Below are 14485 nucleotides of genomic sequence, written 5' to 3' on the forward strand. Positions count from 1 at the left end.
GATTACTTACAGCAGGAGTGTCCAAACCAAGGCCTGTGGGCTAAATGCGGCCCTCAGACCTTCAGCTGAACTGGTCCAATTGATCATAATCAGAACTTTTTACGGCAAATTTGAGTAAACCTATAAATAAAACCTAAAAAACATCACATTTCATTTTCATACAGACCGAATATTAATGTTTCAAGTCTTATTTAAAGTGTGAAGAGTCAAAACTACGTTAAATGCACCGTCTGAATGATCCGCTGTGGTCCATGTCAATCTATTTTTTACTAACCAACAGGTCTCTGTGGCGCAATCGGTTAGCGCGTTCGGCTGTTAACCGAAAGGTTGGTGGTTCGAGCCCACCCAGGGACGAGATGTGTTTAGAGCAGAAGCTTCTGTTTTCATAGTTTAACCTTTATTTTTCATAATCTATATTTGGTAAAGATTATGTTTGATTATGATTATGTTTATTGATTTTATACCAAATTTTTTATACACTCTTGGCATCCAGTGTGGGCAGCAACATAAGAATTTAATTGTAGAGGGAAACGTGCTTCTTTACTGTACGTTTGACAATAAAATTTTGAATCTTGAATTACAGGCATTTCTGTTGTTCCTCACCCCTGAAACATGTTCTGACCCGTGTGGACCAAACGTATGAAAGACGACACAAACTTTAGACTCGCGTCAGACTCGACCATCATCAATGCAACAGGAGAAACATTAATGCAACAACTGGATGGAAATAAATCTGTGACGTTGGAGAAGAGAAACGAAACAACAACACACAGAATGTGCGACGTAAAAGTTCCTTTTTTTTTTTTTTTGGTGGCGACCTCTTTTTTTTGGCCAGGCCTGGAACATTTTAGTCACGGCAAAAACATGGACCGGACGGACACTAATCAGAAACATTACATAACTATATTACTACCTGCTGCTACTACTACTAGACCTCTCAAAATATAAAGTAAAAATGGTACAGTATTGGTCAAATATTAGTGGAAGTTCTTCTGGAAGAACCTCTGAGGTGAAACGAGACGATATCGCGGCAACACTGATGATGACAAGAGACAAAACAAAAAAATCTACCGTAAACGTCAGAATAAGCCGTGACTTTGAACCCTGCGGCCGATACAACAGCGCGGCTTATTTATAGAATTTTACTGGATAACGGCCACCGGGGGGCGCTCTCCGGCTGTAAACGCAAAAGTGACACAGACAGAATTCACTAGTTTTGATTTTGAATGGTCATTTTGCTCATCACACCCTCATCATGGAAAACACACGAAGAAATGGATATGATGCCGTTTTTAAGATAAAGAAGGAAATAGAGCCACTGCACGTGAGCTCGGCATCAATGAATCCAACTCGGTCGATGTAAAAAGACGACAAAAGGAAATAAAAGCAGAGGCCCGTGTTGGTGCAGCTTTATTTTCTAAACCTGCAGGTGTGTTCATCCCGTGTTGATGTCGTGTCGGTGCCAATTTTCAGGCACAGTTTTAAAAAAAGTGTGTCCGTGTAGCGTCTTTCTGTGTAAATATCTCACGTTACAATATGAAAACCTGCGGCTTATATTCAGGTGCAGTTTATATTTAGACAAAATAGATTTTCTTTTCAACTTTAGCAAGTCTTATTTAAAGTGTGAAGAGTCAAAACTACGTCAAATGCACCGTCTGAATCATCCACTGTCGAGTTTGTCCACCTCAGACTCACAGGCAGGTCTCTGTGGCGCAATCGGTTAGCGCGTTCGGCTGTTAACCAAAAGGTTGGTGGTTCGAGCCCACCCAGGGACGGAATGTGTTTAGAGCAGAAGCTTCTGTTTTCATAGTTTAACCTTTATTTTTCATAGTCTATATTTGGTAGAGATTATGTTTGATTATGATTATGTTTATTGATTTTATACCACATTTTTTATACACTCTTGGCATCCAGTGTGGGCAGCAACATAAGAATTTAACTGCACAGGGAAACGTGCTTCTTTACTGTACGTATGACAATAAAACTTTGAATCTTGAATTACAGGCATTTCTGAAACATTTTCTGACCCGTGTGGACCAAACAAATGAAAGACGACACAAACCTTAAGTTGTTAGTTTTATTTTACTCTAAAACGCCAAAAACCCTCCCGTGCCCAAAGCGAAGTCACAATAGAAAGATGGAGCTGATGAGCCAAACAGAACAAAAGAATGTGGCACTGGACCAACCCCGTACGGCGCCGTAGAAGCCGCCGCCAACACGACGAACCTAAACGCAAAACCGTCTCCTGACTGACCTTATCAAACAAAAGGCGAAAACAGAACAGTCGCTCCCAACACGTCAAACACAAAAGGCTAACAGCAGCTAACAGACACGGTCCAGCCTGCAGGGGCCCAGGTGCGTGGAGGGCGGGGCCATGCACAGCGAGGACGAGCGAGAACGAAGAGCGCTATGGACAAACGGAATATTTATAGCCACGACACAAGCAAAAATATATAAAAATACACGTGGAATAATGTGCAAAGGAATCACCAGCACCACTAAGACATATACAGACATGTTTAAAGCCACTCCCTGGAACATTCTAGTCACACCAATAAGATTTAATATAAAAAGTCTCCACCTGGATTTAACTCAGCAAACAGGTCGTCTCCTCCTGCAGTCGGTCCGGTCGAGGTTCAGCAGAATGAGGTTCAGCTGACACATGAATAAACTGAGTGAACAGGTTATTACAGCAGAGGAGTTTAGAGAATGATACAAGACGAGAATGTCACGATACAGAGAGAGAGAGAGAGAGAGGGAGAGAGAGAGAGGGAGAGAGGGAGACAGAGAGAGAGGGAGGGAGGGAGAAAGACAGAGAGAGGGAGAGAGAGAGGGAGGGAGAGAGAGAGGGAGAGAGACAGAGAAGGACGGAGAGAGAGGGAGAGAGACAGAGAGAGAGAGGGAGAGAGACATAGTCTATATTTGGTAAACATTATGTTTGATTATAATTATGTTTATTGATTTTATAACAAATTATTTTATACACTCTTGGCATCTAGTGTGGGCAGCAACATAAGAATTTAATTGCACAGGGAAACGTGCTTCTTTACTGTACGTATGACAATAAAACTTTGAATCGTATGACAATAAAACTTTGAATCTTGAATCTTGAATTACAATTATCACCTGCATCTTTAGCTGGTGCGGCTTATATTCCGGTGTGCTCTATGGTCCCAAATTTACGGCATTTGTACCGCTGAATTAAACACGGACAAAAATGAGGAACAAGCTAAGCTAAGAGCGGAGCTAGCTGGCATGGAGGCTAGCATGCTAACGCAGGACTCCCCCGAAAGAATACAAGTGGATAAGAAAACGTCAGATTTGGAGGCTGTCTTGCGGAAGATAAAAGATTTCCATCGGGAGACCGTGGAAAACCTTAAAGACGTAAGAGAAGAAATTAAAAAAATAATATTAGTGGAAAATTATGGTTTGTATTCAAAGTAGAGGTTATATAAGTCGTTCTTTATATGTAAATAAAGTCCCACTCTTCCATTCTTCAAACTCTTTCTCGTGTGCAAATCTGATCTGGCCTCTCCCTCACAGCGCCCTCATTCTGCCCAGATGTCTCACCACACGTCTTTTTAAACGTGCCAAACTCTTCCACGGCAGACCTCGCACTCACCCGCGGCGAAACCGAGGCAATAACAGCAGTCGGGAGAGCGGAGTGGACGTTTGGTAAATATTATCCCTGAACCACGCTGCTCCTTCGACTCCTCCGCAGATCCCCGGCTGTTTATTTCTGTTCCGTTTAATTTTCGTTGATCTTCAAACCAGTTTTCTTCTCTCGAGTCGCTCCCTCCTGTTGTCGAGAGTTATTTATAGACGTACGAGATGCTCCCGCTCTCCCCCCACGCCGTCCCGTTCATCACCTCTTCATACGGCAAAAGAAACGAGACTAATCTGGTGTTTTGGGCTCGTATCCGTGGTCTTGAAGTGAACTTAATTAGCAACATTGATCGAGGCCCTTTAGAAAATCCCTCTAAATCTACTCCGAGAGCGAGCGGAGTGTGAAAGGTGCAAGTATCGGTCTTTGTCAGAGTCGGACGCTCCTCAGATCTGTGATAAAAAATAAAGAAATCAGCAGCACAGCCTGAAGGTTTGTCGTCAGCTGTCACTATTTATTGGACTTTATTCCTCGAAACCGAATGAGTCACGTCTAAATATGTTTCTGTAAAATGGACGCTGAGGACACACGAAGACACATTTATGGGGATTGCATTAATGGATTCTAATACAAATACCTCTGACTAAAAGGTGGCGTATTTACTGGAGTATTTTTCAGTGCAGTACTTTTATTTCTTTTTGGATAATGTTAGTGTTAAATAACTGTGCTTAGCTTTTCTGTATCACCACTGTCATAGTTTATTATCGTACCGTCTCATGTGAAGATGAAGATTAGACCCAGATATATGTTCAGATGTTTAAGAGTTTATATTTGTCTATGAATCTAATCAAATAACTAAGTCGGGCAGTGACTTATTGATGTTCATGTTCTGACTCATGACTCTCCACCTGGTCCAGCAAAATATGATTCAGCGACTGGAGCAAGAGACAAATCCCCACAAGGATCAACGCCGTCTGATACGACTGTGCCAAGAGACCTGGTTTAGTCCTGGTTAGGTCTTGGTTTGGTTCTGGTCCTGTTTTAGCCCTGGTTTAGTCCTGGTTTAGCCCTGTTTTAATCCTGGTTTAGCCCTGTTTTAGCCCTGGTTTAGTCCCGTTTTAGCCCTGTTTTAGTCCTGTTTTAGCCCTGTTTTAATCCTGGTTTAGCCCTGTTTTAGTCCTGGTTTAGCCCTGTTTTAGCCCTGGTTTAGTCCTGTTTTAGCCCTGGTTTAGTCCTGGTTTAGCCCTGTTTTAGTCCTGTTTTAGCCCTGTTTTAATCCTGGTTTAGCCCTGTTTTAGTCCTGGTTTAGCCCTGTTTTAGCCCTGGTTTAGTCCCGTTTTAGCCCTGTTTTAGCCCTGGTTTAATCCTGGTTTAGCCCTGGTTTAGCCCTGTTTTAGTCCTGGTTTAGCCCTGTTTTACCCCTGGTTTAGTCCTGGTTTAGCCCTGTTTTAGTCCTGGTTTAGCCCTGTTTTAGCCCTGGTTTAGTCCTGGTTTAGCCCTGTTTTAGCCCTGGTTTAGTCCTGGTTTAGCCCTGTTTTAGCCCTGGTTTAGTCCTGGTTTAGCCCTGTTTTAGTCCTGGTTTAGCCCTGTTTTAGTCCTGGTTTAGCCCTGTTTTAGTCCTGGTTTAGCCCTGTTTTAGTCCTGGTTTAGCCCTGTTTTAGTAATGGTTTAATCCTGGTTTAGCCCTGTTTTAGTCTTGGTTTAGTCCTGGTTCAGTCCCGGTTCAGTCCCGGTTCAGTCCCGGTTTAGCCCTGTTTTAGCCCTGTTTTAGTCTTGGTTTAGTCCTGGTTCAGTCCCGGTTCAGTCCCGGTTCAGTCCCGGTTTAGCCCTGTTTTAGCCCTGTTTTAGTCCTGGTTTAGCCCTGTTTTAGCCCTGGTTTAATCTTGGTTTAGCCCTGGTTTATTAATAATAATAATAATAATAATAATAATACATTTTATTTGTTAGGCGCCTTTCAAGGCTCTCAAGGTCGCCATACATCAAGACAATAAAACAGTGTAAAATGATTAAAAATACATTAAAAAACAAATATAGATTAAAAGACAGAGCAGTTATGGTCAGAGTGGTCAGGATGAGAAGGCCTTTCTAAACACATGAGTTTTGAGTTTAGTAACTAGTATTTAGTAAATATCTCACGTTACAATATGAAAACCTGTGGCTTATATTCAGGTGCGGTTTATATATGGACAAAATAGATTTTCTTTTCAAATTTAGCAAGTCTTATTTAAAGTGTGAAGAGTCAAAACTACGTTAAATGCACCGTCTGAATCATCCACTGTTGAGTTTGTTCACCTCAGACTCAGAGGCAGGTCTCTGTGGCGCAATCGGTTAGCGCGTTCAGCTGTTAACCAAAAGGTTGGTGGTTCAAGCCCACCCAGGGACGAGATGTGTCTAGAGCAGAAGCTTCTGTTTTCATAGTTTAACCTTTATTTTTCATAGTCTATATTTGGTAAAGATTATGTTTGATTATGATTATGTTTATTGATTTTATACCAATTTTTTACTGGATTTACTGGAAATGTAGAGCTGGGTGTCATCCGCGTAACAGTAAAAGTGAATGTGATGTTTTCTAAAGATGGAACCAAGGGGGAGAAGATAGATTAGAAAGAGCAGAGGACCAAGGACAGAACCCTGAGGAACACCTGACGTGACAGGGAAGGGGTGTGAGGTGAATGACTTGAGCTGAATAAACTGAGAGCGATCTGAGAGGTAGGAGTGGAACCAGGAGAGGGGAGTACCAGAGACACCAATGGAGGTTTAGTCCTGGTTTAGTCCTGGTTCAGTCCTGGTTCAGTCCTGTTTTAGTCCTGTTTTAGTCCTGGTTTAGTCCTGGTTTAGTCCTGGTTTAGTCCTGGTTTAGTCTTGGTTTAGTCTTCAGTCCAGTCTGCTGAACCGGCCCAGTTGAAAGTCTGGACACACCAGACTCACAGGCAGGTCTCTGTGGCGCAATCGGTTAGCGCGTTCGGCTGTTAACCGAAAGGTTGGTGGTTCGAGCCCACCCAGGGACGAGATGTGTTCAGATTTTATACACTCGTGGCGTCCAGTGTGGGCAGCAACGTGTTTTCTTTACTGTACGTATGAAAATAAAACTGAATCTTGAATCTTGAATTATGGGCGTTTAAAAATCCTCCTCTAGACGTTTGATTCTCCCCCAAAAATATGTTCTGACCCGTGTGGACCAAACATATGAAAGACGACACGAACGTTAAGTCGTTTTTATTAAGTTAGTTTTATTTGACTCTAAAACGGCAGAAACCCTCCCGAGCCCAAAGCGACGTCACAACAGAAAGGACCAACCCCGTACGGCGCCGTATCAGCCGCCGCCAACATCACAAACCTAAAAGCGAAATTGTCCCCGGGCTGATCTGATCAAACAAAAGACGAAAACAGGACAAGCGCTCACACCGGGTCAAACGTAAAAGGCTAACGGCAGCTAACAGACACGGGACAACGCTCCGGGTCGAGGTTTATCTTTGTCTTAGCAGAAACGAACGAACAAACTAACGAACTCTATAAAATATAATTTAAAACTCTCAGTCCATAATTAAAGCACTTTATTATTATTATTATTATTATTATTATTATTATTATTATTATTATTATTGACCTTTAATCTCGCTCTTTGCTGTGGCATTTCATGTTTTATAACTTAAAATAATGGATAATAAAAGAAGCGCACATATCCCGGCGTCAGTTCTCTTCATACTATGATCTGATGCAGCTCGCCATCTGCTGGAAGTGGCTGGAATTACCACAAGTGATCAAAATAAACTAGGTGATAACGAACATGCCCAGACGTGTTTATGCAAGCGCACGGTTTGAATGAAGGCGATCTGATGGCTGAAACGCTCGGACTTAAAACTGCGCCGTGTTTCTACCTGTGACGCAACAAACCTGGGAAAGCACAAACCTCATTTTGTGAAGCTCAGAGGCAGAAGAGTTTTTACAGAAGATGATGGAAGCCAAATACAACTCCAACTACTACAATTTGGCTTTTGCTGCTGCCTTTAAGCAAAGAATTTTACAGAATTTTAAGGGTTTTTTTTATATTTTCAAACTCACTCCTGATTTCGGAGCGTCCAAAGCCAGTGTTACCTTCAGAGGGCGCAAGAACACACCCCTCCTGTATCCAGACGAAGCTTAAATAAGGCTAAAAATAGTAGCTTCTATTTGTGAAGTTGCTAAGCTGCTTAGTGAATTCAATTTCCGAGGTGAAATTGTGAGAAGTGTGAGGTTTGACTCCATTGTATCTGAAACTTCAACAGGTTCAACGAGATTAAAATAAATGAAATAAAGGAAAATACATCGTCTCAGAGATAAAGCACCAAACATTTACACAACTATAATTCAGCACAGTGTTTTTTAATTTATTTTTATTATTATCACTTATTTTTTGATCATTGTTGTTATATTTTAATGTTTGAGCCTCTGTCCATTTAACTTGTGTAAAACAACAAACATCCACACCCTGTACATCCTGGTTTAGTCCTGGTTCAGTCTTCAGTCCAGTCTTTCATTGGTCCTGCTGAACTGGCCCAGTTGATCATGAGCAGAACTTTTAAATTAAAAAGGTCTCTGTGGCGCAATCGGTTAGTGCGTTCGGCTGTTAACCGAAAGGTTGGTGGTTCGAGCCCACCCAGGGACGAGATGTGTTCAGATTTTATACACTCTTGGCGTCCAGTGTGGGCAGCAACGTGTTTTCTTTACTGTACGTATGAAAATAAAATTGAATCTTGAATCTTGAATTACGGGCGTTTAAAAATCCTCCTCTAGACGTTTGATTCTCCCCCAAAAATACAAGCGCTAACACCGGGTCAAACGCAAAAGGCTAACGGCAGCTAACAGACACGGGACAAGGCTCTGGGTCGAGGTTTATCTTTGTCTTATCAGAAACGAACGAACAAACTAACAAACTCTATATAATATAAAGACTCTATGATGTAAACACGGTCAGACAGCGCGACCGCAGCGTGTTCATGTCTCAGCGTCTCATACTAAAATGTCTTCTGCCTCTTTTTAAAACTCTCAGCCCATAATTAAAGCACTTTATTATTATTATTATTATTATTATTATTATTATTATTATTATTGACCTTTAAACTCGCTCTTTGCTTTGGCATTTCATGTTTTATAACTTAAAATACTGGATAATAAAAGAAGCGCACATATCCCAGCGTCAGTGCTCTTCATACTATGATCTGATGCAGCTCACCATCTGCTGGAAGTGGCTGGAATTACCATAAGTGATAAAAATAAACTAGCCGATAACGAACATGCCCAGACGTGTTTATGCAAGCGCACGGTTTGAATGAAGGCGATCTGACGGCTGAAACGCTCGGACTTAAAACTGCGCCGTGTTTCTACCTGTGACGCGACAAACCTGGGAAAGCTCAAACCTCATTTTGTGAAGCTCAGAGGTAGAAGAGTTTTTACAGAAGATGATGGAAGCTAAATACAACTCCAACTACTACAATTTGGCTTTTGCCGCTGCCTTTAAGCAAAGAATTTTACAGAATTTTAAGGGTTTTTTTTATATTTTCAAACTCACTCCTGATTTCGGAGCGTCCAAAGCCAGTGTTACCTTCAGAGGGCGCAAGAACACACCCCTCCTGTATCCAGACGAAGCTTAAATAAGGCTAAAAATAGTAGCTTCTATTTGTGAAGTTGCTAAGCTGCTTAGTGAATTCAATTTCTGAGGTGAAATTGTGAGAAGTGTGAGGTTTGACTCCATTGTATCTGAAACTTCAACAGGTTCAACGAGATTAAAATAAATAAAATAAAGAAAAATACACCGTCTCAGAGATAAAGCACCAAACATTTACACAACTATAATTCAGCACAGTGTTTTTTATTTGATTTTATTATTATCACTTATTTTTTGATCATTGTTGTTATATTTTAATGTTTGAGCCTCTGTCCATTTAACTTGTGTAAAACAACAAACATCCACATCCTGTACATCCTGGTTCAGTCCTGGTTTAGTCCTGGTTTAGTCCTGTTTTAGTCCTGATTCAGTCCTGATTCAGTCCTGGTTTAGTCCTGTTTTAGTCCTGTTTTAGTCCTGTTTTAGTCCTGTTTTAGTCCTGGTTTAGTCCTGTTTTAGTCCTGGTTTAGTCCTGGTTTAGTCCTGGTTTAGTCCTGGTTTAGTCCTGTTTTAGTCCTGGTTTAGTCCTGGTTTAGTCTTCAGTCCAGTCTTTCTGTCAGTATCATCTCAAATGTCACTTCACAGACACAGACCTGAAATCAATGAGTTTAATCCTAATTAACACAAAGTCAATGCTCTGTCTGTGTATAAAGCGCCGCACTGATCACCGGGGCCCTCAGCTTTGAATATGTTTTGAGATGTGGCCCTCAATAAAACAGTTTGGGCCCCTGTAAACCAGTCTGACCTCTGACTATAGTTTATGTTTAAAACTCTTTGTATCGGCGTAAACATTTAGTCAAACTCCATGTTCTTCTTTGAATTTCATCTCAACTTCACTGTGTAACTTTTCTGGTGGGAGTCTGTCACCTGTTTGTCTCCATGGAGATGTTCCACAGTGTCACATTAAACTTATCCTTTTGCATTTCTCAGATTACTTACAGCAGGAGTGTCCAAACCAAGGCCCGGGGGCTAAATGCGGCCCTCAGACCTTCAGCTGAACTGGTCCAATTGATCATAATCAGAACTTTTTACGGCAAATTTGAGTAAACCTATAAATAAAACCTAAAAAACATCACATTTCATTTTCATACAGACCAAATATTAATGTTTCAAGTTTTATTTAAAGTGTGAAGAGTCAAAACTACGTTAAATGCTCCGTCTGAATGATCTATTTTTTACTTACAGGCAGGTCTCTGTGGCGCAATCGGTTAGCGCGTTCGGCTGTTAACTGAAAGGTTGGTGGTTCGAGCCCACCCAGGGACGAGATGTGTTCAGATTTTATACACTCTTGGCGTCCAGTGTGGGCAGCAACGTCTTTACTGTACGTATGAAAATAAAACTGAATCGTAAAATAAATAAAACTGAATCTGAGGGAAGTTGAAGTTCCGTGTCTGTAGGGGGCGCCATTACGGGATAAATAAATCTTTGGTTCGTCGCATAAAGAAGGAGGAAAATAACATCAGGACGACAGCAGCAATAAGTTTGAACAAGGAGCAAAAAGGGACGAAACTGCAACAAGACATTACAGCAACGCCAGGACGAAGAGGTGGGGTCAGAGGAAGAGGCGGGGTCAGAGGAAGAGGCGGAGTCAGAGGAAGAGGCGGGGTCAGAGGAAGAGGCGGAGTCAGAGGAAGAGGCGGAGTCAGAGGAACTGTGAGTCATTTTTAATCATTTCTTATGTGTCCAACCTCGTATTCCGATTAAATTAGTTCCAGTATTTCTAAAAGCATCATTTTTATTTACAGTACAGTTTAGTGTTTGGTTTCGTTCTATAATACTGCGCTTATTTTTAAAAAATCTACGAAGGTTTGAACTTTGAGAGAGTTTAAACGAGAGAGAAATGTGAGAAAATGTTAACGCCTGTGTGAGAAAAGTGTATAAAGTGTGTGGTGAGGGGTTTTACAGACAAAAACAGAGAGAATAATTGCTAAAAAATGACGCTGACGACTTCGCAGATTATTTTTTAGAACGTGATCCTCGCGATAAACCAGGAACCGCTGTAAAATGAAGCCCAGGTAAGTGCACGCCGCTGTCTCAAAACAACAGAAGTAGATGTTGATAGTATTTCGTCTCGTCCGGCCCCTGCCTCCTCGGGACAGCTGTGAGAAAAGCCGTGGTGAAAATGAGCCGGAGTCAGCAGACGCTTAACGCTCCGTCTTTAAAGCCTGACAAATGTTTCATCTTCTGCGGCAAGGTCAGACTGGACTGTGTGATTAGAGGCTTTTATACCTCACTGCTTTGCACATAAAAGTACAGAGAGAGAGAGAGAGGCCCCGGCACTTTCCTCTGCGCCGCTCTGCTACGGACGAGACGCAAATAAGACGCCGTGAAGATCGGGAAAGGAGACGAGTGGGAATGGAGGTGTGTTTGTACTGACGTCCACACAGAGGGACGTTATAGTTTACGTCTCTAATTGCAAGATGCTTATTGTTACTTTTGGAATCTCCCAGATGCCCCTCGTTCTCTCTATGGCTCACAGATATCATGTGTTTTCTGAAACTTGAACAAATTAAATACACATTAAATGGACGTACACAGATTTTTCCATGTGTGGCAATGATTTAATCTCCTATTTCACTAATTTGCCGGTATTATTGTTGTTGTTGTTGTTGTTGTGAATGTGAGCCAGGACCTAGCTGCTGTGATGTCTGTACTTTTCTTTTCTTTTCTTTTCTTTTAATTTAATTTAATTTAATTTAATTTAATTTAATTTAATTTAATTTAATTTAATTTAATTTAATTTAATTTAATTTAATTTAATTTAATTTAATTTAATTTAATTTAATTTAATTTTTATTTTATTTTATTTATTTTTTATTTTATTTTATTTTATTTTATTTTTTATTTTTTAATTTATTTTTTACAGAGAGACAGAGACGCAGACAGAGAGAGAGAGACAGAGTGGGAAAGAGAGACAGAGGCAGACAGAGAGACAAAGAGACACAGACAGAGAGAGAAATCGTCTGCATCATCTATTCTGAGAATGTCATAATTTAAAAATGCATAATATTTTCTTGTTTGAAGTTTATTTTTTGTTATATCACCAACAGAGACATTTACAGTTTACATTTGTTTGAGCTGTAAAAAAGAACAGTTTGTTTATGACAAACTGAGAAATAAAATGAGTGTCTGGAACTGGAGTGTTAATCGTAATAATAATAATAATAATAATAATAATAATAATAATAATAATACAGTTTTACACTTTACAGGGTCAGTGAAACCTCTCACAGAGCGACACTGTCATAACCACAGACTGTTTATATAAATGGACAAAGCTAACCTGCTAGCCGCCACCGCGTTCCAAACAGGAAGTGATCATGTGCGCACTTCCTGGCTCCATCTCACTTCACACTGCTCCTCCCACTTTTGTGTCTGTAAATCAAGACATGAACATTAATAACCGACAAATCAGGTCCTTCTTTCCCCGAGGTCGCTCCTGTTAGCGTTAGCAACAGGTTTGATTGACAGCGTTGCTAAGAGACAGATGTGAGTAAATGTTATTGCCTGTGTGAGAAAAGTAAAAATAAATTCAGGTTATAGAGGCAGAATCTCTTCAGTTTGTAGTAAAAATACTTCCTGATCAATTTGTTCCAGTTTAGGATGAAGCACGAGGGCCAACAAAAATTGATCTGAGGGCCAGATTTAGCCCCTGGGCCGTAGTTTGGACAGCCGTGATGTAACTGAAGCAGCAGGTTCCAGTGTAGACATTTTACAATAAGTACACAAGGTTTAAGAGTAAAGTAATAAAACATAAAACCGTACTTTTAATCATCATGTTCTCAAAGTGGAACGTCCATTTTCTCTTTTCTCGGCGGATGTTCTGCTGCTCCACGTCTTCAGTTTCACCTCGTCTGCGTCGTTCCGTATCGATCCCGCGCCTACGTAACCGTCTCGACACGTTCTGTACTTCAAACTCAGCTAAAAAACCAAACTTCACTCTCTCCAAATAGTCACGAAACGTTCACGCCGTCAAACGCACGAAACCTCCTTCTCAAACGTCACGCTCCCGTCTCCGTGTTTAATTAGCGTCGAAAACAACTCCCGAGCAAAGTTATTGATGTAGCTGTTGACAAAGTGCACGGTTTTGGCACATTTTCGTTTTCTCTCTTGTGAAATGTTCGCGGAGTCGTTTTCGCCGTGATACTCGGCGGCGACAAACAACATTGTGCCCAATAATTGATGGGGCGTCCTTGTCACTTTGATTTAAACACGGGTAATTACATCGCGTCCCTGATGAGCATATGGCACATTACAGCCAAGGAAATGCATCTTCTGCGCTGACGAGTTTCTGATAAAGCTCCGACCGTTCGTCCCATTATGTACAGTTTCTATATTAAGCCGTAAAACTCCATCGTCTTTTAACGCGGCGCCTAATGAAAAGGGTTATCAGTATCACCAGACCCGACGCGTTAAGTGTAGTTAGTCAAATAAGCGTCGAGCTGAGATAAGAACAGCAATTCAGCAAACCGGACAAATGCACCAAATGAACTGGATGTCATTACGACTTTATTTTATTCAAATTTACGCAGTTCAAAGTGTCGGAGCGTGCGGCGCAAATGGGCCTCGCTAATGTTTTACAACTGAGTTTAGTCGCATCAGCCGTCGTCCTCGTAATTAATCGCCGGGTCGTTATTTTTGTGGTCGTGTTTTTGTGTTTGAGTTTTGATCTAATCTGCAGATATACAGTACGGTTACTTTTTTAATTTTTAACCACTTTTAACCGTCCCTTCACCCAAAGACCATGTACACAGAAAAAAGAAATAAATAATAAAATAAAAAAAAGAATAATAATAATAAAAAACACACAATAAAGATTAAAAAAGTCTAAAATAAGTATATAGCAATAATACGATGTAATAATAATAAAATAATAATAATAATAATAAATTCACAATAAAGACAAAAAAAATTATATAGCAATAATAGAGTGTAATAATAATAATAATAATAATAATAATAATAATAATAATGTAAAAAAGTAAAATAATCTAGGTTTGATTTCCTTCCGTACAGTAATTGCAAATTTCCTCCATCAAAAGACATGAGCAGAAATTGCATTATACACATTCATTATGTGCTATACATAAAAAAATAAAGAACTGAGCGTGAACATATTGTGTATTTTTCATGAATAAACAGTTTGACAGAAGCTTCACTGGGTCTTTATTATTAAACGTGCACAAGGAAACTTTTCTGCTGAAGGGCAGCACTTGTTTTGTCCTGGAAAGAGTCTG

The 14485-nt window shown here is 40.5% G+C and overlaps 6 non-coding genes across 6 annotated transcripts; all 6 read left to right on the forward strand.

Annotated features, from left to right (window-relative positions):
• Positions 1-280: 280 nt before the first annotated feature.
• On the forward strand, positions 281-354 carry trnan-guu (transfer RNA asparagine (anticodon GUU)). The gene has a single exon. It is a non-coding gene; the product is annotated as a tRNA-Asn (tRNA).
• Positions 355-1701: 1347 nt separating this feature from the next.
• On the forward strand, positions 1702-1775 carry trnan-guu (transfer RNA asparagine (anticodon GUU)). The gene has a single exon. It is a non-coding gene; the product is annotated as a tRNA-Asn (tRNA).
• A 4138-nt stretch (positions 1776-5913) lies between these two features.
• Positions 5914-5987, forward strand: trnan-guu (transfer RNA asparagine (anticodon GUU)). Its single transcript has one exon. It is a non-coding gene; the product is annotated as a tRNA-Asn (tRNA).
• Positions 5988-6538: 551 nt separating this feature from the next.
• trnan-guu (transfer RNA asparagine (anticodon GUU)) lies at positions 6539-6612 on the forward strand. Its single transcript has one exon. It is a non-coding gene; the product is annotated as a tRNA-Asn (tRNA).
• Positions 6613-8175: 1563 nt separating this feature from the next.
• On the forward strand, positions 8176-8249 carry trnan-guu (transfer RNA asparagine (anticodon GUU)). The gene has a single exon. It is a non-coding gene; the product is annotated as a tRNA-Asn (tRNA).
• Positions 8250-10437: 2188 nt separating this feature from the next.
• Positions 10438-10511, forward strand: trnan-guu (transfer RNA asparagine (anticodon GUU)). The gene has a single exon. It is a non-coding gene; the product is annotated as a tRNA-Asn (tRNA).
• Positions 10512-14485: the final 3974 nt, after the last annotated feature.

This window comes from Periophthalmus magnuspinnatus, chromosome 22 (assembly GCF_009829125.3).
Source record: "Periophthalmus magnuspinnatus isolate fPerMag1 chromosome 22, fPerMag1.2.pri, whole genome shotgun sequence".
In the NCBI taxonomy this organism is placed as follows: Eukaryota; Metazoa; Chordata; class Actinopteri; order Gobiiformes; family Gobiidae; genus Periophthalmus; species Periophthalmus magnuspinnatus.